Source organism: Triturus cristatus, chromosome 11, assembly GCF_964204655.1.
Source record: "Triturus cristatus chromosome 11, aTriCri1.1, whole genome shotgun sequence".
In the NCBI taxonomy this organism is placed as follows: Eukaryota; Metazoa; Chordata; class Amphibia; order Caudata; family Salamandridae; genus Triturus; species Triturus cristatus.
The window spans coordinates 178,400,135-178,427,211 of record NC_140594.1 but is presented as its reverse complement, the minus strand read 5'-3'; the positions used below and the strand labels follow the sequence as shown (position 1 = coordinate 178,427,211).

General features: G+C 49.9%; 1 protein-coding gene across 1 annotated transcript in view; it reads right to left on the bottom strand.

Moving 5' to 3' along the window:
- Positions 1–4,579, bottom strand: part of SH2B3 (SH2B adaptor protein 3) — a 503,879-nt gene extending 499,300 nt beyond the window's left edge. The window contains exon 1 of the mRNA XM_085636309.1: positions 4,491–4,579. The gene's annotated coding sequence lies outside the window, so the exon portion shown is untranslated. The remainder of the gene's footprint in view (positions 1–4,490) is intronic.
- Positions 4,580–27,077: the final 22,498 nt, after the last annotated feature.

Genomic DNA, 27,077 nt, shown 5'->3' with positions numbered 1-27,077 from the left:
AATGAATGGCGTCCTTTCACGGTTTCTAAAGGTGCAAAGCCAGAATCAACACCTTGGTGCAGCAGAACACTAGTTCCAAGAAATAAGGGTCTCTGTGGAAAAGCCTCTGCCTACGTTGGATTTAAATGTCACCCGAAGTCTACATAAAATACGTTTTATTCTGGCTTCTTAGATTTCTCACCGGTTGATACAAGGTGAACCGGTTGGACATATTGTGGCACCAGTTTGTGAGTAAGCATTTATATCTAGCATCCTAATATGATGAGTAGGGGATCTTAGATAGGAATTCTTGAGAGCTCTCCTGGGATGTGTTATGTGCCCTATCCTGCCGAGTCCAGAAAACAGCCCACCAGTGCCCACTACATTCTAGGCGGCTGCTCTATACATCGTGCAAACCTGCTTAGAGGCTGCTGTAATATCTTAGCCCTGAGCTGATGCTCCAAACTGTAGGACTTTGTGTTGGTTACATAATAGCTTTAGGAAGCGTAAGTTTAACGATATGGTACCCACGACCGTTCCGATGTGGAGGGACACCCCTCCTGAACCTGGGAAAAAGAAAACTACAAGTCCCGCAATCCAAAGGGTCACTGCCAATAAAGCCTTGGGCTATGTGGCCTATTGCCAACTTTGGCAAGGATACATCACTATTACAAAACACAATAGCTTAAAAGGCACACCCTTTGTGTGTGGGAGATTGAGGCGATTGTAGGTGTGAACAGATAGATACACATTGCACCATACGTAATTTCCATACATTACAAATTATTTCACCGGGATAATTTCCAAAGACATCGGAAAATATAAGCAAATTTCCCTAACGGCCTCATTATGTCGAGTGCATGCATCGAATGATAAAATACACATGTAAATGTCATAGGAGATGTGGGGCATTTTTTTACTCCAAAAAGTTCGGCTGTTTCATAGTTGTCTATGCAGTTTCAGAGTCCTTCGTATGCTGCACATTTGTTATTTTTCCCTACTGCTATAGTAGTTACTACAAGTTCACCCCTTTTTAACTGTCAAGAAAGTATACAGGCTATTATTCGTCAGTGCAATGCCCATAATCCAGTGGTGTGCAAAGAACATCAGTGCGACGTGCTCTCTACCTCTGCGCTGTTTTTTTTCTTCACCAGACGAGAGAGCTGGGAGCGATCTGGCTTGCCTGGTGGCCTTTATTTTTTTCGCATTTGGAAACAGCAGCACTGTAGCTCAGGGGGCTCGCCAATAAAAGGTTCCGTTTTAGAGCTTAAAATGTGCAGTCAATACTCCCTGCCTGTTTGCTGGTTTCGACTCTTACAAACTGACAGCTAATAGTGATAGGGCATGCAACCCTGTCCGGGTGAGATGAGCTTTGGGCAGCCCTAGGCTATTTCGGTTACACCAGTTGTGGAGTAGCCCTGCTCCAGTACTGTCACACCAGCCCTAGTGCAGTCCTGTCCCTGTCACACGCTGCAGCCGTACTTTGTCACATGCTCTTCGGTGCAGCGAGCTCTGGTGCAGTCCTGGTCCAGTCCTGTCATACCAGCTCTGGTGCAACCCTGCTTCCGACACGAGAGGCGCAGGCCCCTTCCTTGTTTTTTTAAAACAATTTTTATTAGTTTTTCCCCCAACTATAGCATCCTGAAAACCGCGTTACATACAATAATCTTGTGTAGGAGAACCAAGCAAGTGATGACAGCACAAAAGAGAGCAGTTCCGCAACAGTGCCATTCCTAACCCCCCCACCCCGCTCCCTCTCTACCCCCACCCCCGTCAGTGTGCCCGCCTCGGTCTCCTCCCCCTCGGTGAGGCTTAAAGTGCCCCACGCAGCCAGGGAGCCGAACTCGGAATCATGGGACGAACCCCATCCATGTTCTAAGTTCCAAAGGCTGTACTCTACCACTCGTATGCATACCACCCCGAAGCTCGACCTCCATACACATCGTAAGAAGTTTGCACAAATAGCGACAACCCTCAGGGAATATTCAAGCGGTCCCCTCCCGAGTAGTCTCCCCGGCAGTCCCAGCAGGTCCCTCCACACTCCTCCCAGGCCGGGCCGCGCACGCCTGAGCCTCACCCTCCTCTCCCTGTTCCCCCAAGCGGCGAAGCTCTTCCACCAGAACCCCCCACGCCCTGGCAGCATCTTGCACTTTGTCATTGGAAGCACACCTGGCCAACTGTCGCAGGCCCCTTCCTTGTTGACACACAAGGACTGGTGCAGTCGTGGTATTGTCACAAAAGCCCTCGTGCAGCCCCGCTCCCGGGAGTCAAGGTGCAGCACACACAGCCTCCGTTACACAAGCTATCGGGGCTGCGCTGATCCAGTCCTCCACACGAGCTCTGGCGCCACCCATCTGACCGCAGCCAGGCTACAATCCTGCCATAGCAGCTTTACTGCAGCTCTGCCTTTGCTCCACGAGCTCTGGTGCAGTGCTGTCCTGTCTCAGAAGCACGGGAGCAGCCGTGCTTTTGTGGCAGGCGCTGTGGTGCAGCCCTGCTCCCGCCACACGGGCTCTGGCGCATTCCCGTATCTGCTACAGAGCAGCAGTGCGTTGCTCTAGTCCTGTCGCGCTCTGGTGCAGCCCGGCTCCAGCAACACGAGCTCTAGCGCTGCCCTACCCTAGTCATACAAGCTTTTGTAGTGCATTCCTGCTTCTGTCACAGCAGTTCTCCGAGACTGCCTTGGTGTGTAGCGCATGGGTCACCGTGCACTCCGGACGTGCGTGACACTAGGTCTGCTGAACCGTGAAGCCCCCTGCTGCTCGGCCAGGGTGTCAGCTGCACTCCCTACGCAGCAAGAATATCCTGCAGCCCGTGCTGCTAAATTCGCGCGGCGTCCGCTTTACAAGCCGTGGGCGGAAACGCCAGTGAAACCTTGAAAGGGTTAATATGTACGGAATCCAGGGGTTACGCAGAAACACCACCTGTGCCAGAAAGGGCATCAGGATCCCAAATCAAACAACTACTTCAACATCCAGGGACACGGGAGTGTTGGGAGACGGCATAAAAAACTAACAGGCATATTTTAGCTCACCTTTGCATGTGGGGGATAGGGGGGGGGGGGGGGGCTGTGCAAACTTTCACGATCGGGCGGGATTTCTGTCCGCGGTCATATCCTAGGCCATTCACAGCTCCTTGGAGAGCAAGATGTCCTACAGAGGCACTCCTAGTTCATGCTACCATTAACTGGGCAGCCAGCAATACCCCCTCCCACCCATGCACATGAGCTACTGCCCCCTGCATCCGCAGCACACTGCCAGCACTGTTCCCCTGCCACCGCAGTTCCCTGGCCTCCTGCCACCACTGCATCCGCAGGCTCCCTCACCTCAACACCCTGTCAGCACAGCTGCCCTACACCTGCGCCCCCTGCACACTGCAACCAACATCTGCTGTCTGCCACGACATCTCCCCTGCATCAGCAGCGCACTTCCAAGTACCGCACTCCTGTCACAACGGCTGAACTCTATCCTTATAACCGAGAAGGATCACGGAACCCTAGTCACACTGTACTTCATCAAGCCTGCACTGCGTCCTTGCATCCCGTAGCTTTTTGTACCATCGCACCATACCAGAGCAGCTCTCCTGTACTTTCGGTCTCCCTGCATGTCACACCACAGTCACAGCTCCCCTGTATCAGCAAAGCATGCCAGCAGGGCTCCCTTGTCATGACGGCTCCCCTGCATCCTGCCTCCACTCCTCTTCTTCATCCTTAGCCTATCCCTTGCTCCCCGTGCCTTTCGGCTCCCTGCGCCTCAGCACAATACGCTACCCATGCTCCCCAGCAGCCTTAGCCTCTCGCGCCCCAGCTCCGCTCCCCTGCACGATGGCAGAGGTTGTGGTAGCTTAGTAGGCGAGAATGAGGAGGGAGAACAACCTCTGCATTTCAGTACAATGCTGTTACCATATCCTGCTGTACCGCTGGACACCAGGGCAGGCTACCACCGCTACTCTCCGTCCGCAGCCTACCGGCATCATGCTGGTTTCTCTCCTGTCCCTAACACTGAAACTATAACCCCAGCACTCTGCCACCACAGCCTCACTGCACCTCAACACCCTGCTACCACAGCCCTTCTGCACCCTACCACCACAGACAGCCCTTCTGCACCCTACCACCACAGCCAGGATGCACAATTTCTCTCTGCCACAGGAGCTCACATGCAGATCAGTACCCTGCTGCCACCGTTCTACTGACCACAGATCACCAGGCACAGTCTGTAGCACCTCAGAACTCTGTCTCACTGCTGCTGTCATGCACTATAAGACCACTCCCACTCTGTCACCGTCGCTGTCACACCCTGACGTGCCGACACTGCTGCAGCCTTCACAAAGTTATTGAAATAATTGCTCTGGCACCCAGCATCCCCTGCATCGATTCACTCTTCCATCCTTGTCTGGTCGCCCCGTGGCCCCTGACACCCCTGTTTTCTAGCACCAAGACTCCTCTCCCTGCAACCACTGCACTTGCCTTTTCCAGCACCCGAGCCCAAGGTGAGCACCTGTCAGCTACTTACGAGGAGCGTCCGTGGGCTCAGCCTCATGTTCGTCGTCCGTTGCCGATCTTTTCACTGATGCCATTTGTCCATAATTTTAGAAGTTCCGGTCGCATACCAACCAATCCCGCAACCGAGCATATTCTAGAAGTCGTATGGGAGTGGGAGGTACTGCTAATGTGTAAGGTGACATATGATTGCAGCATTGGAGGCACCCTAGCCAATCCTATTGAGCCATGCGGAATCTGGAATTTCTGATTGGTTATAAAGCCCGCACGTGCTTTTGTCCGGTCTGCCCTCTCGAAGTCAACAGGTGCCGCCCAGCTGCTTGGGGTGGGCGGGGTTTAGTTGAAACTTTCATCTGAGGTGAGTTTGTCACTGATCGGGTGGGGACAACTTGTCGCTAGGACACGAGGGCGAGGGGAGCAACGTGGAGTAGAGACCCTTGGTGACCAGAGTGTTTTGTGCCGGACTGACAGCCGGGCAGAGTAGTAAATAAAACTGGAGACCAGAAAACCTGAAGAGGGAATACGCATAGCATGTAGCTTGTATAAAGAATGTAAGTTAAGACTGGTGTTTAAGAGGGTTAATCCATTAAGGCAAGACGGCACATCAAAAGTATACTTCACATCATTAAGAGGGTAAAAGGGCATCAGAGAACACTGCGTTACGTTTACGGTTCTTTTTCTTTGCTAAGAAGGATGATTATGCATGCTGCAACAGAACACAGGACCAACACTAATCTTTGCAGGAGCTCTACCTTCATGCGGCTGCCACACTCGATACCTCCTGAGAAGTGTTGATCTTCAAGAAGGCAGCGTTGAAGGATATTAATTCTGGCAGCGTTGAAGGATATTAATTCTGGATTGAAGAATAACCGATCAACTTTCCAAAATGTATCCAAGGAGGAACAACAAGCCCTTGAAATGGTGAAGGATCGTTATCTTGGAGACCACCTCCTACAAGGATGAATGTCTAAAACAACTATCAGTGACAAGTGCATACCGACCTCTTAAACTGGACCCCACGAAGAGGCTTCATGGTACAATTACCACGCAAGTTGAAGAGGCGAAAGATAATGGATTGGTGACGGCCAAGGAGGCTGATTTCCTATTGAACACGGACCCGACCATGCCCTACTTCTATGTATTGCCAACAATCCACGAAACACAGAGACCACCTTTGGGCCACCCTCTCATTTCCGGGATAGGATCTCTTCTGGAACCTGTCTCAATTTGTAGATTTCTTTTTAAGTCCACTGGTTCAAGCTATGCCAACCTATTTATAAGACATGAGGGATGTCTTACATGTCTTCGAAAACATGGAATTCAACATCCAAACTGGGTTTTTGGTGTCCTTTGATGTGTAGTCTCTGTATACCTGCATCCTTCTGGACCAAACCGTATCTACTATTGAAGTCTTACTTACATCCAAAGAGCTGGACAGCATCACCCTGGTATACTTCATTATGTGGTGTGCCAAACTTGCAATGAAAGAGAATTTCTTCCAGTTCGAGGACTCTCTTTACTTACAGATATCTGGAACTTCGATGGGTAGTACATTTGCTCCCAGCCTAGCAAATTTATACATGCACTCGGTCGAGACAGCAACTGTCTTATCCCCAGTTAACCTTTTCTTCAGTAACATCCTCCTCTGGAAGCGTTACATTGATGATATTTTAGTGAGGTGGCATGGCCCGGCTGAAACAATAGGGTTTTCCATCAGTGGGTTAACTCATGCGACGCCTTCCTGAGATTTACATGTGAATTCAGTCAGGAACGGTACCCATTTCTGGATGTGATGATATATGTGTCGATTTGGGAAAAAGGGGGTGGTGATGGACAGAGTTTCTGAATGATGCAGAATACTCTTACCAAGTCAAGAGATCATGGTTTTAATCCATCACCGTTTTTTAGCTCACTGCACCATCCCAGCTCAGAACCTGGCTACATGCAACTTAGTCTGTACCTGTCCCAGTGCATGATGGGAACAGGGCAAACCAAACTACCAAGCCAATTCTTATACTGGGAAGGAAACAAGCTTCCGGGGACCGGTTTCTGGCATCACAGCCTTCGTCGGCCCGGCTTGCCTGAATCCTGATGGTGCAATGAGCAAGGGACTCACGTCTGAGCATACCCTCCCACACTGAGTGTGGTTAAAAACGATTTGGGAAAAAGGGGGTGGTGATGGACAGAGTTTCTGAATGATGCAGAATACTCTTACCAAGTCAAGAGATCATGGTTTTAATCCATCACCGTTTTTTAGCTCACTGCACCATCCCAGCTCAGAACCTGGCTACATGCAACTTAGTCTGTACCTGTCCCAGTGCATGATGGGAACAGGGCAAACCAAACTACCAAGCCAATTCTTATACTGGGAAGGAAACAAGCTTCCGGGGACCGGTTTCTGGCATCACAGCCTTCGTCGGCCCGGCTTGCCTGAATCCTGATGGTGCAATGAGCAAGGGACTCACGTCTGAGCATACCCTCCCACACTGAGTGTGGTTAAAAACGATTTGGGAAAAAGGGGGTGGTGATGGACAGAGTTTCTGAATGATGCAGAATACTCTTACCAAGTCAAGAGATCATGGTTTTAATCCATCACCGTTTTTTAGCTCACTGCACCATCCCAGCTCAGAACCTGGCTACATGCAACTTAATCTGTACCTGTCCCAGTGCATGATGGGAACAGGGCAAACCAAACTACCAAGCCAATTCTTATACTGGGAAGGAAACAAGCTTCCGGGGACCGGTTTCTGGCATCACAGCCTTCGTCGGCCCGGCTTGCCTGAATCCTGATGGTGCAATGAGCAAGGGACTCACGTCTGAGCATACCCTCCCACACTGAGTGTGGTTAAAAACGATTTGGGAAAAAGGGGGTGGTGATGGACAGAGTTTCTGAATGATGCAGAATACTCTTACCAAGTCAAGAGATCATGGTTTTAATCCATCACCGTTTTTTAGCTCACTGCACCATCCCAGCTCAGAACCTGGCTACATGCAACTTAGTCTGTACCTGTCCCAGTGCATGATGGGAACAGGGCAAACCAAACTACCAAGCCAATTCTTATACTGGGAAGGAAACAAGCTTCCGGGGACCGGTTTCTGGCATCACAGCCTTCGTCGGCCCGGCTTGCCTGAATCCTGATGGTGCAATGAGCAAGGGACCTGTTGACTGGGTGTGAGTGTTTGATTGGTTCTGATGCTCCGTCCATCACCACCCCCTTTTTTGTACCGCTTTGTTCGCCATAAGTTGGCAGGGTATGCTCAGACGTGAGTCCCTTGCTCACTTTGCCACTGGATTCAAGCAAGCCTGGCTGAAGACGGCTGAAATGCCAGAAACCGGTCCTAGGAAGCTTGTTTCCGGTCTAGGGAAGGCATGGCTTGGCAGTTCGGGCTGGACTGTTCCCATGAGGCACAGGGTCAGACTGATTTGCATATGGCCATGTCTGAACTGGGGTGGCAGAGTGGGCTAAAGAATGGTGATGGATCAAACCCAGATCTGTTGACTGGGTGTGAGTGTTTGATTGGTTCTGATGCTCCGTCCATCACCACCCCCTTTTTTGTACCGCTTTGTTCGCCATAAGTTGGCAGGGTATGCTCAGACGTGAGTCCCTTGCTCACTTTGCCACTGGATTCAAGCAAGCCTGGCTGAAGACGGCTGAAATGCCAGAAACCGGTCCTAGGAAGCTTGTTTCCGGTCTAGGGAAGGCATGGCTTGGCAGTTCGGGCTGGACTGTTCCCATGAGGCACAGGGTCAGACTGATTTGCATATGGCCATGTCTGAACTGGGGTGGCAGAGTGGGCTAAAGAATGGTGATGGATCAAACCCAGATCTGTTGACTGGGTGTGAGTGTTTGATTGGTTCTGATGCTCCGTCCATCACCACCCCCTTTTTTGTACCGCTTTGTTCGCCATAAGTTGGCAGGGTATGCTCAGACGTGAGTCCCTTGCTCACTTTGCCACTGGATTCAAGCAAGCCTGGCTGAAGACGGCTGAAATGCCAGAAACCGGTCCTAGGAAGCTTGTTTCCGGTCTAGGGAAGGCATGGCTTGGCAGTTCGGGCTGGACTGTTCCCATGAGGCACAGGGTCAGACTGATTTGCATATGGCCATGTCTGAACTGGGGTGGCAGAGTGGGCTAAAGAATGGTGATGGATCAAACCCAGATCTGTTGACTGGGTGTGAGTGTTTGATTGGTTCTGATGCTCCGTCCATCACCACCCCCTTTTTTGTACCGATATATGTGTCAGCAGGCACACACTAAACAGAACTTTACAGAAAATCAATGGCCAAAAATGCATTACTAACCTAATCTAGCTTCCACCCCAAGTCTCTCAGAGATAACTTACCGTTTGGGCAATTTGTGAGACTGCGGCGGAATTGCTCTGATATCATCAAATACAGGAGTCATGCAGCAGAACTCCAAAAACAACTGCTTAACCGCCACACCCAGAGGCCCTGATGCAGAGATCAGCCAAGAGAGCCAGGATCAACAACCATGACGCTGTGCTTGAGGATCAACCAGCCAAAGAACCCACAGACAGACTGATATGTGTGAATCATTTCAGCAGTAAATCAAATCTCATCCAAAAACGTGTCAACAAAAATTGGAAAATCTTAATAAAGGATCATTTATCCTAACCAGACCCATGTTCGCTTTCAAACGAAGTACAAACCTCTGTGATTAATTGGGACATACTAGACCACGGACTGCAAACAAGAATAAATAGGACACCCTCTCGAGCCTCTCTCCAGTCAAAGGTCACTTTCCATGTAGTTCATGTGGTCTATGTCCACAGACATCTCTATCTACGCATGTCGACATGGGGACAGGCACACCTTGGAAGCTAAGACAGCATACAAAGTGCAGCTCAGATCGATTAATCTACCTGATACATGCCCAAGCGGATTGAAGTATGTTCGCATGACCAAAAGAAAGATTAAAATGTAGATCATGGAACACAAGAGTACTATCCGTTGTTGAATGCAAGCCATACAATTAACCACACACTTCTTGGACAAAGTGCACAATGCTTAGAAATTGAAATGAACAGTAATAGACAAACCCATAATCCCACAAACTATAACTAATATAACCAGTACCTCTTTAGGATGGAACAACGCTGAGTGTTTAGGTTACAAAGTGCAAGTCAAGGCCTCAATGATGACATTCCTTGGTTTAGACTTACTCCATCATAAGTCCCATCTGATTACACAACTCAGTGGCCACTTAGTACAGCAACTACCCTATCATAATGCCTACATTGACGATATACCACCCTAACATAACACTATGGAAAAAGTCTCGCCATACACACCTGTATCAATCAATCAATCAGGGGGTTTATATAGCGCACTACTCGCCTGTGAGGGTCTCATGGCACTGGTAGACATGATATACACCTCCGTCATGCCGTGGCTCGCTACACTAATCAAGCCACAGGCTGTTAGTCCAAACATTTGTAATTACCAGTGTTAGAAATGGAGGTCTCTAGTTGGCAAAGGTTTTCACCTTTGTCCAAGTAGGGACACTTCTTTCTAGTCAGGGTAAGGGGAATACACTTCTAAAAGAAACCCTGCTCACCCCCTTGGTAGCTTGGCACGAGCAGACAGGATCATCTCAGAGGCAGTGTCTAAAGCATTTGTGCAAACATACAGTAATACAGTGAAAACACTACAAATGGACACCACACCAGTCTAGAAAAATCAGTAATCTTTATCTTAACCAAACAAGACCAAAACGACAAAAATCCACAATACAGAAATCAAAATGAGTTTTAAAAGGTAGAAACAGTTCTGTCAGTAGCAAATGATAGTTGCGACACTTTCCACACAAAGTACCTTGGATGCGTCATGGTCACAAACAAAAACTGCCGCAGGGAAGGTGATGTGTCGCTTCCTTTCGCCCAGGGAAGGTGATACGTCGGTTTCTTACTCTAGGGGAGGTGATGAGTCGGTACCTTACTGCCACACAGGGGCTGTGATACATCGGTTCCTTACCGAAGGGGAGGTGATGCGTCGGTTTCTTACTGTGCGGGGAGGTGATGCGTTGGTTTCTTACTGCGGCGCCAGCGTTCTTGCAGACTTGGTGCCCAGGTGTGATGCGTGACCATCAGGGATGCGTCGGTTCTCAATGCGGCGGCAACAACTCTGCGTTGGTCCCACGATGTGTTGTTCTTGCAGCCGCACTGCAGAGCCTGCATCGGAATCAGTGTGGAGATCTCGGACTTCGGAGATCAGTGCATGGGATTCGGCATGCAGCGATTTCTCCAGCCGCGAACAGGCGCTGCGTCTGTTTCTTTGGCGATGCGTCAGAAACAGGTGCAGATGCGTCGCACATCTTGAAGTTGCGTTTCTTTTCCAGCCCCCAACACCAGGAACAAACTCCAGAGGCCCAATAGCTACAGTCACGTCTTGTCAGGTCAGAACTCCCAGCAAGGGAGTTCAGGGAAGCAAGAGTCACAGATACAACAGAGTTTTTATCTCCTCCTTGGCAGAAACAGCCACTGCAGGCCAACCCCAGACAGCACACAGCAAAGGGGCAGTACTTCTCCTTCAGTAGTTTTTCCAGCTCTTCTCCTTGGAAGAGGTTCCTCTTGAATTCCAGAAGTGATCTAAAGTTCAGGGATCTGGGCCCACTTTTTATATTACTTAAATCCTTTGTTCTCTAGTGGCAGAGTGTCTGTGCTCAGCAAAAAACAGTTCTGTCCTCTCTGGCCCAACTTCCTGGCAGGAGGTGGAGACAGCATTGTCCAAGGCAGTCTAGGCCCATTCAGGTGTGAAAGAAATCTCCTCCCCCTACTCTGAATGCAGCCCCGGTTTATTCAGCCCAGCCCGACTCTCCCTGGAAAAGCAGGACACACCTCACCCCCCCCAAAGTGGCTGTCTGAACAAAATGCTCATCCCCAGCCTCGGTCACTCCAAAGCCAAACAGTCAATACACAAACCTAGCAGAGGCACGCTGGATGGCTAAGCAAGAAAATATTCACTTTGATATTTTCAAATCCAGCATATAAAAATCATCCTTACTAAAAGGTGCATCTTTATATTCCGAGTTCAGGCATACCAAACTCCACTTTCCTATCTTGTTCCCATGGGCAGTTATACTTATAAGATGTTATAAGTAAACTCCACATTCTACCCTATGGGACAGATAGCCTTTCAATAGTGAAAAACGAAATTGGCAAGATTTCACTATCAGGACATGCCACACACATCACTAGGGACTTAGTAGTAAGTCAAACAAGCCAATCATGGAAACAACATTCCATATTAACAATTTACACAGAAGGTATATGCAGTTTAGCACTGATCAGCAGTGGTAAAGTACCCAGAGTCATAAAACCAACAAAAACAGGAGGCCAGGGGCATGGTCTCGCTGCAGATGGAGTGAGATGCACGCCATCGGAGCTCCGGCAGGCCGCCGGTCAAAGCAGCATCTATAAGTGGCACAGCGGTCCCGGAGACACCTTGCCTGGTGGTGAGCAACAAGCGCACACGCCCAGGCAGCTGTTTGGAGGCCGGGGACCCCCGAGATCGAGAGGCAGTGGTGAACGCTGCGATGGAGGGGAGGCCCCGATCCGAGAGAGCGCGCCCGCCATTTTACGTGCCTGGACCCAGCGCACTCCGGTGACGACGAGCCCACACCTACACGGGCCGGGGGCAGCTGATGAGGGGACACCGGAGCGCTGTGGAGCGGTGAAGTGGCCTGACTATACTGACGCTCCTACCGCTTTGCTCTGATCGGCTGGGCGGCAGTGAAGGTCGGGCTGCGGAGGCGGGGAAGACAGCGACCGCCATTTTGTGCTCTTCGGCCTGAGGCGCCCGAAGTGAATCCCGGCTCTGCTCTGGAGGCTACCAACGCCAGGGAGGCAACCCGCACTACGAAGGTACCAGGCTTGGGGCGTGCTGAAATTGCTGCTGGGGGAGTACTGTTATGTTATGTTATGTTATAACAATTTATTATGCGCACAGCGACTCCAGCGAAGGAGCATCCCGGCGCAGAGACACGGAGCAGTCATAACACAACATGGAGATAATGCTACAGAAAAGTACTAAAACAGGGAAGCTAAAATAGGAAGGTTTTTATGGCTCTACGAAACGACAACAAGTCCTCTATCAGCCGAATTTCAACTGGGAGGGTGTTCCAGATTGACGCGGCTCTCACCCTGAAGGACCGGCCCCCCATCCTGCTGAGCCTAAATCTGGGGACAACAGCAAGGGCCTGACCTTGAGATCGAAGATTGCGGGGAGGGACATAGAAAGAAATGGAGTTGGCCAGGATCTCAGAGCCTATGCCTCTAAGGATTTTGAAGGTCAGACACAAGACCTTGAAGAGAATACGCTTCCTCACCGGGAGCCAGTGCAGGGAGCGGATGACATGAGACACCGGGCAGAACTTAGGAAGTCCAACAATGGCTCTCGCCGCGGCGTTCTGCACCCGCTGCAGACGGGTTAACTCAGCCTGGTTAGCCCCCGCCAGCAAAGAGCTGGCGTAGTCCAGACGGGAGATGATGGTTGCCTGGACCACAAGCTGTCTGGTAGGGGCGTCGAAGAACTTAAGCACCGGCCTTAACCCTCTTAGGGTTAAGGCCAGGGGGCGCTTCATCCCGCTGCTATTACCTTTGACTCTGACCCTGAAGTGGCGCGGTTTGTTTCTGGGCGGCGGCATCCTGCAGTCCCTGGGTTCTCCCACCTGATATTCCACAGTGTCTGGGAGGCTTGGTGGATGATCCTTACTGCTAAGCATCAGCCCGCCTGCCATCGCTGATCACCCGCCATCATCCTGCTACACAGCGGAGTGGGCCCAGGCACGCACGTGACCCCGGGCCACTGCTGAACCTCCTAAGCCTCTGATCCTCTCCCGGGGGCATAGCGGTGAGCGCAGTTGGGCCTCTGTCTCCCCTGGCCTGCGCCTCAGCTGGGGAACGGGACTCGATGTTGTTGGTCTCCGCCGCCACTGGCGGCCCGGCGGCTCCCTCAGTTGCCCTGGCGGGACGACCCGGGGCAGGGTCAAGCCCTTGTTCCCCTACCTGACGCTGCTGAAGGCTCTGGAACCCTCATGGAGGAGTGTGGGGGTGCCGTTGGTCGTGGCTGGGCTGGATTTGAGACGCTGACCGCTTGGGGCCACTCAAAGACTCCGGAGTTTGACCACTATTTGCGGTCTCTCGGGGAGCTCCCTCCACCGCGAGACAGTTGAGGTCCTGGCACTTACGAGCGGTCAGGTCGCCCCCACGGTGTGATCGGACTATCAGCTTAGTGTGATAACGCTTGGGACTCTGCTCCACCTTTCTGCTCGATTGGAGTGTTCTCGTTGGATAGGCTTCGGTGCGTGTGATGCATATGGCCGCCTGACAGTGCCCTTGGAGATTTCCTTGCCATCCACCATCGCTGATATCTCACTGGAATAGGGCAGCATCCTGAGGGCGTCACGGGGTATCGGTCAAACTGTGCTCTCTTGCTACCCCAAACAGCCTCTACGCCACGTCTCCCTAGTAGTCCCTTCGCACCTTTGGGGAGACTCGGGGGCCGTTACTACATCACACAACCTGCGTTGGATTGCACCGCACTGGCACCCTGTCCGGGTAGCTATACTCACTCTCTTCAGCTGGAATATACAGTGCTCCTTGTCAGTGTGGCACCTGCTCAAAGAGGTCATTTTACCTGGGGTCATGACTCGCTCGCGGACGGGGAAAGAACCCTCTGCGTCCCCAAAAGATAACCCAGTTACGGCCCTGTCGAATAAGCCGGGCACAGCCACAGCAGCAGACATGGCATCAGCGGCTGGGGTGTCCTCTGAGCCTGTTACACAATCTTTCATGACAGCTTTCATGCACGAACTCAAATCTGAAATTGGATCCCTTAGAGCAGAGGTCCAGTCCTGCATCAAGGAGCTCCGGAGAGATGTCGTGGAGCTTGGGGGGCGGGTGGACGATCTTGAAAAGACACTCGACGCCCGATCGGAGGATCAAGAGCATCTATGGCAGCGCTTGCTCACCTTAGAGGAGCAGCATATTGAATTACAGGTCAAACAGGAGGACTTGAAAAATAGGGGACACCGCAACAACCTGCGCTTGCGAGGGGTCCCTAATGGAGCAGAAGGTGCAGACATTATGACCTTTGTGGCTGAGCCGCTTCATGAAATTAGGGGGGATGAGGATGCCTCACCGCCAGCCTTAGACCATGCACACAGAGTGTCGGGCCCTTCTGGACGACCAGGCTTCATACCAAACATTCTGACACGGGTCCACTTTTTTACAGAGAAGGAAGCTATCCTCAAAGCAGCCCGTGACAAATCGTATCTTTCCTGTAGGGGTACCCCCATTCAGCTGTTCCAAGATCTTGCGCCTGTAACGCTCCGTCGCCGCAGAGACTTCCGGCCTATTATGGATAAACTACGAGAACTGGGGATCCGTTACCAATGGGGTCACCCTTTTGCACATATCTTCCAGTGGGAGTCCAAGCGCCAGGTGCTGCAGTCCTTTCACGAAGCTGCTCAATTGCTCCAGATCCTGGATACCCCACCATCGAGTCCCTCGCGCCCGCCCCCAAGGCCTGTGAACCGATACAACCCCTGTGGACTACTGTACATCCGCCCAGGCGCCCTTCGCCACGCGGCGTCTACACATCATCACAAGAGAAGCAAGACATCATACAGCATATCCGCTCCTTGGAGGGTGGCCATTCAGCTACAGGCTCTCAGTCACCTCCTAAATAACTACTCAATGCACCCCCACAATGGTTCAGGGGGTTTGTCTATGTCCCTTAGAATCAGCCGTCTGCGGAATTGAGACCAGCGTTTCCCCCTCCAGAGACGCCCTGTGGATGTGTCTCTTCTGTGCCTGAGTTACGTCCCGACAGCGGTACCGAATCACGCTCCCAGATGGTGATTGAGTCACAGTATGACCTACCCCCACTTCTATTCCGTGGAGAGTGACATCTCCGGGATGGCTTGTGCTGTGTGCCTGGCTGCTGCCCGGACTGGAATAGATCTCGTTGGCCATGTTGGCTGTGGTTATGTTCATGCTCCTTTATACCTCTCTTTCCTTCTCCTCCTCACTTTGCTATCCTACCCTTTCCCTTGGTGGGGGGACAGATCCGACAACTCTGGGAATTCCCAATGGGCGGGGTGTCCAGCGCTCCCACAACTCTTTGCAGCGAATGCTGTGGCCTTTGTACTTCTTTCCACACAACTGGAGGGGGAGACAGGCCACCCAGTTTCCCTCTCCCACCTCACAGTCTGCGCTAGTGTTCACCCCTGATACACTGCTACCATGACCTCGGTACCTTGTTTGAAGCTTCTCTCCCTTAATGTGAAGGGGCTTAATGCCCCCAATAAACGTCGCCAAATATGGCGCTATCTCTTACTGCAAAACCCAGGCATCATCTTCCTGCAAGAAACCCACCTTTTACGCGAGGACACTTCCCGTATGACCCACCCCGTTACCCTCTTCAATTCTGGGCCTCTGCCTCTACCAAGTCAGCAGGAGTAGCAATCCTTTGTCAGGCAGGTATCCACCAGGGGGACTCCAAAACAGTTTGTATTAAAGATGGTAGATTCCTCAAAGCGACGGTCAAGATTGGGCACCGTGTCCTCACGTTATGCAACAATTACGCACCAAACCAGGCCCAGGGCTCATTCCTGCGCGGGCTGCTACGGGAACACATAACACATGACGACCCCGGTCTTGTCTTGGGGGATGACTTTAATTTGGTATGGGAAGCGAAGCTAGATCGTAGTGAGGGCGCTTTTCATGGGACGGGGGCCATGTCAGCCGCCTTAAAGAAACAACTAACTGCACGAGGCCTTGTAGATATCTGACGATACCACTCGACGGACATACGCGATTACTCCTACTACTCCCATGTCCACCGTTCCTATTCACGTATTGATCACCTTTTCGTCTCACACTCCCTAGTTAAGGACACACTATCAGCGTCTATGTCCGATATTTCAATTTCTGACCACGCCCATGACCTCCCGGAGACCCTTCTCCCAGTGATCTGGGACGCGTTTAAAGCCACGATTCGTGGCACCCTTACATCTATAGCTATAGCTCGGGCGCGGGAGGCTTGTCTGTTCAAGGACAAACTCTCCCGCGACATAAAGACGCTGGAGAGACTAGACCAAGAACGTCCTTTGGCAATACACAAGAGGCACTTAGCCTCACTCCGAGGCCAGATCAGGGCACACAGAACTAACAAGGCTGAGCATGCTCTTTGCGACAGCGGTTTTACGAGGGGGGGACAAGGTGGGCACAGTGCTGGCACGCCGCCTTCTAACACGAGCAGCTAAGGCACATATTGCCAAAATTAAAGTGGATGACGGCACCTGGGCCACTACGGAGGCTGCTAAACTTCAGGCGTTCCGGAATTATTATTCGTCCCTGTATGCCAGGGAGTCGTCTCGTTAGCGAGTACCATTCCCAATTAATGGAAGAACCTATCACCCTGGAGGAACTTGCTGGCGCTCTAAAAGATCTCCCTTTGGGCAAAACCCCGGGTCCGGACGGCTTGCCAGTCTTTCTCGGACCAGGTGGGTCCTTCCACAGACATGGCTGTGGCGGAAATTGCCCTAATCCCCAAACCCGGGGAAGATCCTACGCTATGTCCTTCATTCTGCCCCATCGCACTTCTAAATACAGATCTTAAGCTGTACACTAAAATACTAGCTAAACGTTTCAGCGTACACCTTCCGGGCCTCATAGAACCAGACCAGGTGGGCTTTATTCACCAACGTCAAGGGGCAGGCAATGTTCGCCGCATTGTGCACCTAGTCGGGAAGGCCCATCATTGGAGCATACCTGCTTGTTTGTTATCGCTCGATGCTGAGAAAGCATTCGACCGAGTCAACTGGGTAATTCTCTGGGCTGTCTTGCAGAAAATAGGCTTATCTTTCCCTGCTTGCTAGGGTGCGAGTCAACGGCCAACTCACACAACCCTTTTTCCATCCACAGGGGAACCAGACAAGGGTGTCCCCTATCCCCTCTCCTATTTGCACTTGTGGTAGAACCCCTGGTCATCCTGATCCGGCAAGATCCGGATATTCATGGCATGAAGCTCGGGGGTCTGGATCACAAAATAGCCTTGTTCGCAGATGACCTCCTTCTCACTTTATCCAACCCGCGGGCTTCCTTACCTGCTTTGCATAAGTTGCTTCAATTGTACGAACAGGTTTCGGGGATTAAGATTAACCACACAAAATCATGGGCTTTAAACCTCACGATTCCTGCGGATGAGGTCTCTGCGCTACAATCTCTTGTTCCCTATCAGTGGGCATCCCACTCCATTCGGTATCTGGAGCTTAACTTGACCTCCACTCTTGCCACATGGACCCAAGCAAATTGCCAAGAATGCAAAACTGTGGTCATAGCTGACTTAAAGGCATGGAAACCTCTATCACTCTCCTGGCTGGGGCGCCTAAATACGATCAAAATGTCGATCCTCCCAAAGATACTTTATCTTTTCCAGACGCTACCCACGCCCATTCCAGAGCACCAAATCCAAGGCCTCCAGCGGGAGCTCAACGGGTTTGTATGGGGAGGATAAAAGCTTTGTTTCTCCAACAAAATTCTCATGCTTCTGTGAGACAGAGGAGGGCTGGCTTGCCCCAACCTGCTGGAGTACTATTGGGCATCTCACCTCCGTTTCATTTCAGAATGGATGGCGTGGGAGAGCGAGAAGGTCTGGTTCCATATGGACCGGGCAGTGACTTGTCGCCCCATCTGGGACTTAGCCTGGCTCTCACGAGAGGCACGTTCTCGTAGCGCTGACCTTGCAGTCCCCACCAAGACTGTTCTTGAGATATGGGATAAAGTAGCAGTGCGCAAAGGTCTCACATCTTTCCCGTCCCCCCATACTCCCATTGCTCGCAACTCTCACTTTCCACCGGCCCTTTATCCGCCCTACTTCTCAGACTGGACGGAAGGGGGATGTAGGACAATTCGGGATCTCTTTATAGAGGGCTCTCTGAAAACTTTTGAACAATGTAAACAGGATTACCGGCTATCTGATCGGGCACGGTTTCAGTATGTCCAACTCAGACATTGGGTGCAGGCATCTTCGCTGACACAAGCTGCTACTCGGCCCCTCACCCCGTTCGAGCAGTTGGTACGGTCATTTGACAACACTAGGGGATTAATATCTCGCACATACCACGTTCTTCAGCACTCACAGCGAACTGCCCCATACCCTTATCAGCAGCGGTGGCAATCAGCCTCTGCTACTGATATTACGCCCACCCAATGGGTGCATCTATGGCGGGACATCCCCAAGGTCTTCCGTAGTGTCCTCCAACAGGAGTCTGCTTACAAAGTTATGACGCAATGGTACTACACCCCTCACAGACTGCACACAATGTTCTCTACACCTCATCCTTATGCTGGTGCTGCACTGGGGCCACAGGGGACTTTCTTCATGTTTGGTGGACATGCCCGCTCTTGACCGTCTTCTGGAAGGAAGTTCTTAGCCATATTAGACTGGTGTTAGGTTACCCGCTCCCAGAGAACCCGCTCACAATTGTCTTGGACCTCCGGCCGGTGAACCTGCGAGCCATGACCCGGCGAGACCGGCACCTCAGCCTACATATGCTGGGTGCTGCCAAACAAACCATCGCTCTTTATTGGAAAAAAGCGGGGACACCTCCGATCAACGTATGGTTCATCCGCCTGTGGCACACGGTGGCGATGGAGCTACTTACAGCGCGATTGCAAAACCAAGATGCTATGTTTACCAAATTGTGGGGCTCACTGGTGGATCACCTAGGTCGGTAGGAACATGCTAGACACAAACCCCCGAGGTTGAGGGCCCTACACCTCTTTGACGACGCAATCTCCCCTCCAGACGCAGATAGCCTAGGAAAGCTCGCAGCCGGTTCAACCTGAATTGTCTATTGGGTGCCCCTCCTTAAACCACGAGACCCTCGCTCTCACTTTGCCATAATTTCCTCTGGCCTTGGTCCCCATGCACTTAGCGTTTGCTAGCGACCCTCAGCACCATAGCGTTAGTGCTCTTGCGGTACACAGCTTTGGTGGCGCCAGCCTTTTACCCACCCACCCCCCGCCACTCCCTCGGCCCTCTCTCCCTCCTTCTCTATTCTGCTATGCATTTCCTCTTTCTCTCCTTCTTTGTTTTCCTATACTGGATGTGCCACTCTCAGCCACAATTGGGTTCCTCACGAGCAAACTTGACAGTTGCGATTCTAGGGCTCTGCCCTGCTGGGTAGAGTCCAGCTCCGAACACAGCTGGAGAGGCGGTCATTCCAATCCACATCACACTACACAGTGGTACATACATGAGGCCAGACTTAGACATAAGGCCGGGCCGTATCCTGGTCATTAGAAGGCGCTGCAATGCCCTAGATGTCTGCCTTATTCTAATGCGTACTAGGCAGTAATAGAAGCCATATCCTGATCATCGACCACTGGCCGAATTGATGTAATATTTAGTGGCGAGCGTTGGTAGATAGCAATATGGCGAATTGTATGGTGGAAAGTATATTAACTGCTAACTACAACAAGCATTCCGCAAGTAGACCATACATCGGACTTCATCCTCTAATCCCTTTTTATTTCTACCCGCTCTTTGTCCTCTCCTTCCACACACCTTATTTTCTCTCTTCCCTTCCACCCGGCTTTCCGGGGGCTTTCTCTTCCCCTCTCCCCTGTTCCTAGTTCTTTTTCTCTGTATATATATTTCCGTTGGAGTTGACTTGTTTTGCAGTGTGAAGGAGCTCTCTCATAGTGTTTCTTTAATACAGCTGTCTCACCACGCGGCCGGCCCAGTCTGGGTTGTAGGCGACTTGCTGTGTAACGCAACATAAATGCGATGTCAAAGAATGTTTTTATTGTGCATGTTGAATACTAATCGAACCATGCGGCCGGCCCCTCACAGGGTTGTAGGCGACTAGCTGTGTATACACTGCATCTCCCTCTATTCTTTAATAAAAATAGTTAAAACAAAAAATTTTAACTAAAAAAAAAAACAGGAGGCCAAAAAGCAAAAAAAAGTCTGGGGATAAACCCACTGAAAAAGCCAGGTCTAACAACCAACTCTATGGACTTTGACACGGTATGACCACATAGGTTAAGTTGTACCGATCTTGTTACACTGATAGTGGCATGGAGGCTATTTTGGCACTACAAATCCCGTGATATGTAGCTCCCAGCGGAACCACACAATGACTCCGCTTCCGCAGTAGCATGTAAACTACAAGGTTCACTGACCTGTGTAGTTAATTTCGCTCCTGCACTGCTATTGGTCCACCAATGGGGCAGGGCAGGTCAGTCCTTGTACACCAGTAGTAAATAATACTGCACTTCCGAGTTGCCGCTTGTCCTCCCTAGGCGCGAACCAGTACCCTTGCTACAGCCCGATTTGAGGCAAGTGACTACTGCATTTCCGAATATATATTTTTGTTGTATGTGCCACACTCCTTGCTTTCTCGTGATACTTACAGTTTTGATTAGATATCGCGCCCGACTTTGCCCACGACCGTTAGCCCTGTACTCCAAAGCGTTTTATCATCTATTCTCTTTGTTCTTTCAATGCTTATCCACTTGCTGCAGGATAGTACTCAGCAGCGGCTGGACACGGCTTTGTTTGGCCCTCCTGTTGGAGTATCTAGTTACTGATTACCCACGATTTGTTTTAAGTGATACAAGAGTTGTCCCTAATGTAATCTTAGCCTCAACATTAGGGATAGAATTATCAATAATCTTTTAATTTTTAAAATATGTATATTTAAAGCATAATAAAGCATAGAAATAAGGAACAATAGTTTACAATAAATAATCCATAAGTTATAGAATACCAACTGGTAAAATCATCAATAATCGAAAAGACATAAAATATGGTCAAATGAAAGCAATAGAGTTTGGTAACACAGTTATGTGTAAACAAACATATCTTATATAAATTATAAACAAAATTGAGTTATCATACAATATAAGTAACTATGTTAAATTACCCATTATCTTTTGATCTGCTTAATAATTTGCATGAGTTCCCCATAATCTGTTCGATGCTACTGTATTAGTGATTGATCTCCTCACAATGAGTACTCTTCCCCTGCAAATCAATTAGATCAGACAAAGGACTCCGATATTCGGGTTCCTCAATATGCTTTTAACCATAAGTCCATTGCCTTCACTATATGTATGTCACATTCATGTTGAATGTACAACTGATCACCCACCTGCCCCTCTATCTTTAGGACACAGATGCACCCTTGAGTTTGCATCGAGGTAGAGGTGATATTGATTACCTGACACATCCGGGTAAGCAATAATTGCATGCACTTATTATTTACATATACGTTTTTGGGTGCAGTTTTGCATCCTAAGAATCTTTTCCCATTACACTTTGTATGTGTACCCACAAGATTTACTTGATTGCTGGATTTATGTGATACATGTATCTTAATGTATTATCTCTTTACAGGTAACACCGCCACCAGTGGGGACTTGTCTGAGTGGCGATCCACTCCAACCACTGGTTCAGCATTTTCGTTTTTGGTTGATTAATTGCTGTGACTCATGCACACCAACTAGGCCTGGGCGGTAAATTCCGTTCCGCTCGCGGAATTTGTGGAATTTGGGTAATTTCGCATTCCGCGGAGAACGCGAAATTGTCCAAAATTCTGCTTTCCGCGACTTCGTGAAATTTTTCGCTTGTTCGCGTTCTCAAAATGCGTGTTCGCAAGATATTTCTCCCCGAGCACGCAAACAGCGATTGTGAACAGGAAAAAGCATCGCGTGTTTGCGGAGATTTATTACCGTTTCGCGGAGATTTGCGTAACGCGATTACGCAAATTCCGCCCACCCCTAATACCAACCTACACTTCACTTTGGTACTGATGAAAGCTGTCACACCTCCACGAAGGGTATGAGGCTGAAATATGTCAACCGCCCCTTCTCTATGATAGGTTGAATTCCCTCCTGTGAAAGTATTGTTTTTAGCTCCAACCTACAGACGCCCTGATAACGTTTTTTTGCGTACCTTAGAGTTAGTTTTATATTACACACACACTGATTTTTCCTCACCATCTCTCTCACCACACCCTGCTCATCTATAGGTTTTAGAAAACCTCACTTGAACACTGAAAACATCCCTGAGCTCCTCCCTCTCAGTGAGGGGGTTGTAGCCCGCACTGCAACTAGGTTTGCAGTGCAAGGAGGTTACCCTATGATGAAGCATGCCACCTATGGGTGGAGGGAAATCACCATATAAAAGGGACACTCCAGCACTATTCCTTTCTATCCAGACCCAGGGGCCCCTATGTGTTTTAATATTTCCAGTTAAGGAGAGCCGGTCCCGGTGGGTCTCTAAACATCCTCAGGTCCTTTCATTTATGCGTTTCTTTTTAATTAAGCAACCTACCATAGGCAAAGCTAGACACACACTGGCTCAGCTCCAGGAAACCCTTGTGGATGTTAGTGTACTTTACAATTACATATAACACCCCAGCCATGCCTGTATTAGTCAGTTGATACTGAGATACAGCATTAGCCGCACAACTTCTTCTCCTGTAACTGAGCTACCATTAAACTCAACTCCGTCAGATATTGCAGAGGAAAGACCAGTTAACACCATTCTGATGAAAAAGGGTTTCATTCTCCTGAACAATCTCAATTTGTTTTAGGACAGAGATCCCTATCGACCAAAAAAACCTCTCATCTCCCTGTTCACTTTCTTTCTCTGCTTCTCTGTATCACTTCACATTTTTGCACCTCTCAACATCCTCCTCTTAATCAACTCAGTCCACAAAATGTAAGCTCCCGACCAAAAGTCCCTGATCCGTGTTAAATCCACGGTGACTGCTTTTAACAAGCCAATACTATAAAGCTGACCGAAATAATTTTCACCCAGGTGGATGACCAATAAATTCGAATATGTCCTACCTGAAATATGTGTGGATACATTACCAGGCACCCCCCACCACATTCCACTGTTTCCCAATCAGGAAACCACCACCCTGGCTCCATCTACACCTAGCTGTTTTCTGTACGTTTTGGCTTATGCTTCCTTGCTTGGCAGTCCAACAAACACACAAATGTCCTACAATCCAGACAGCTTAGATATTGCTGAGTGGACCAGCTACACAACCTACCGGAAGAGAAAGCAACAACTAAACATTACCCAACTCACAAGTTCACGTATTCAGAGAACATACTACCTATAACATGATGATTTACACTTACCAAGCAATTTTAACCTCTCCTCGGAAATGTCAAAAGCAGTTTGCTTATGTTGCTGCCCCAATCCTAAATGAATGTGTTCCATTATCCATAGCTGACAAACCAGTGGCGGCTAGTGGAACTTGAAAGGGTTTTACTTTAGTACATCAGTTAATATCACTATATTGACAAGCATTTATTAACATTTTTAATAAATGCCTCTCTCTATAGTGATATAAACTGATGTACTTAAGTAAAATGCTCCTGCACGATAAAACATACAAGAGACTAGGCCATTTAAAATATGTCACTTCAGGATGCACACATCTTTAAAAATGTTCTCTTATATGCTTTTAACATGCTGAAGAGTTTCACTTTAGTACATTAGTTTATATCACTATACTGAGAGGCATTTATTCACAGTTTAATAAATGCCTCTCAATACAGTGATATAACCTGATGCACTAAAGCAAAACGCCCACATGATAAAAAGCACACAAAGGCAACACTGTTAAATACATTAGTTCCGGATGTGTGCTCTGCCGTGCCAGTCTGCAGTTTGTTTTTATTGTTTCAAAAACAGTAAAAACTAATCATAGGCCTCAGTCCCAATGTCTCACTTACCTGGCAAAATCCTGCTCTGGAACACGCACCACGACCCGCAACAGGGTGTTTTGCTGCTACTCCAGTCCAGGATGGACTGCTTGAGAGTGCCATGCGTGCCCTCTCTGCCTCCAGTACAAAAGCATGCCTGTGGCTCGAGGTCACAGAGTCTGGTGACTCTGTGACCTCAAGCAGTGGCGGCCGGTATGGTACTGTGGTGTCCTGGGAGGGGAAACATTTTTGTTTTCACTTACCTGATTGCTGCATCTCTCTCCTCTGTCTCTCCCACATTGTCTCTCCTCCGCTCCACAACCAGGACAAACACAAGGAGATGATGGACAGAGGGCTGAAACGTTTCAGACACTCACCCCCAGTCACAGATCTGGATTGAATCCATCATCATTCTTCAGCTCACTTCGCCACCTCAGTTCAGACCCAGCTATATGCAAATCAGTCTTGACCCTGTGCCTCATGGGAACAGTCCAGCTCGAACTACCAAGCCAGGTCTTCCTTGAACCAGGAACAAGCATCCTGGGACCGGTTTCTGGATAACACCCTTCATCAGCCACGCTAGCCTGAATCCAGTGGCAAAGTGAGCAAGGGACCCACGTCCGGGCATACCCTGCCAACTTAGGGCGAACAAAGCTAACACAAGGAGATGATGGACGGATCTCTGAAACTTTTCAGACACTCACTCCCAGTCACAGATCTGGGTTGAATCCATCAACATTCTTCAGCTCACTTCGCCACCTCAGTTCAGACCCAGCTATATGCAAATCAGTCTTGACCCGGTGCCTCATGGGAACAGTCCAGCCCAAACTACCAAGCCAGGTCTTCCCTGAAATGGAAACAAGCATCCTGGGACCGGTTTATGGGTAACACCCTTCTTCAGCCAGGCTAGCCTGAATCCAGTGGCAAAGTGAGCAAGGGACCCACGTTTGAGCATAGCCTGCCAGCTTAGGGCGAACAAAGCAAACACAAGCAGATGATGGACGGAGCACTGAAACTTTTCAGACACTCACTCCCAGTCACAGAACTGGGTTGAATCCATCAACATTCTTCAGATCACTTTGCCACCTCAGCTCAGACCCAGCTCAATGCAAATCAGTTTTGACCCTGTGCCTCATGGGAACAGTCTATCCCGAACTACCAAGCCAGGTCTTCCCTGAACCGGAAACAGGCATCCTGGGACCGCTTTCTGGGTAACACCCTTCATCAGCCAGGCTAACTTGAATCCAATGGCAAAGTGAGCAAGGGACCCGCGTCCGGGCATACACGGCCAACTTAGGGTGAACAAAGCTAACACAAGGAGATGATGGACGGAGCGCTGAAACGTATCAGACACTCATCCCCAGTCACAGATCTGGGTTGAATCCATCCTCATTCTTCAGCTCACTTCGCCACCTCAGTTCAGACCCAGCTATATGCAAATCAATCTTGATCCTGTGCCTCATGGGAACAGTCCAGCCCGAACTACCAAGCCTGGTCTTCCCTGAACTGGAAACAAGCATCCTGGGACCGGTTCCTGGGAAACACCCTTCATCAGCCAGGCTAGCTTGAATCCAGTGGCAAAGTGAGCAAGGGACCCACGTCTGTGCATACCCTGCCAACTTAGGGCGCACAAAGCAAACACAAGGAGATGATGGACGGAGCGCTGAAACTTTTCAGACCCTCACCTTCAGTCACAGATCTGGGTTGGATCCGTCATCATTCTTCAGCTCACTTCACCACCTCAGTTCAGATCCAGCTATATGCAAATGAGTCTTGACCCGGTGCCTCATGGGAACAGTCCAGCCCGAACTACCGAGCCAGGTCTTCCCTGAACCGGAAACAAGCATCCTGGGACCGGTTTCTGGGTAACACCCTTCTTCAGCCAGTCTAGCGTGAATCCAGTGGCAAAGTGAGCAAGGGACCCACGTCTGGGCATACCCTGCCAACTTAAGGTTTACAAAGCAAACACAAGGAGATGATTGACGGAGCGCTGAAACTTTTCAAACACTCACCCCCAGTCACAGATCTGGGTTGAATCCATTATCATTCTTCCGCTCACTTCGCCACCTCAGTTCGGACCCAGCTATATGCAAATCAGTCTTGACCCTGTGCCTCATGAGAACAGTCCAGCCCGAACTACCAAGCCAGGTCTTCTCTGAACCTTAAAAAAGCATCTTGGGACCGGTTTCTGGGTAACACCCTTTATCTGCCAGGCTAACTTTAATCCAGTGGCAAAGTGAGCAAGGGACCCACGTCTGGGCATACCATGCCAGTTTAGGGTGAACAAAGCAAACACAAGCAGATGATGGACGGAGCACTGAAACGTTTCAGACACTCACGCCCAGTTACAGATCTGGGTTGAATCCATCATCATTCTTCAGCTCACTTCGCCACCTCAGCTCAGACCGAGCTCAATGCAAATCAGTTTTGACCCTGTGCCTCATGGGAACAGTCTATCCCGAAGTACCAAGCCAGGTCTTCCCTGAACCGGAAACAGGCATCCTGGGTAAGACCGGTTTCTGGGTAACACCCTTTATCTGCCAGGCTACCTTGAATCCTGTGGCAAAGTGAGCAAGCGACCCACGTCTGGGCATACCCTGCCAACTTAGGGTGCACAAAGCAAACACAAGGAGATGATGGACGGAGCGCTGAAACTTTTCAGACCCTCACCCCCAGTCACAGATCTGGGTTGGATCCGTCATCATTCTTCAGCTCACTTCGCCACCTCAGTTCAGACCCAGCGATATGCAAATCATTCTTGACCCTGTGCCTCATGGTAACACTCCAGCCCGAACTACCAAGTCAGGTCTTCCCTGAACCGGAAACAAGCATCCTGGG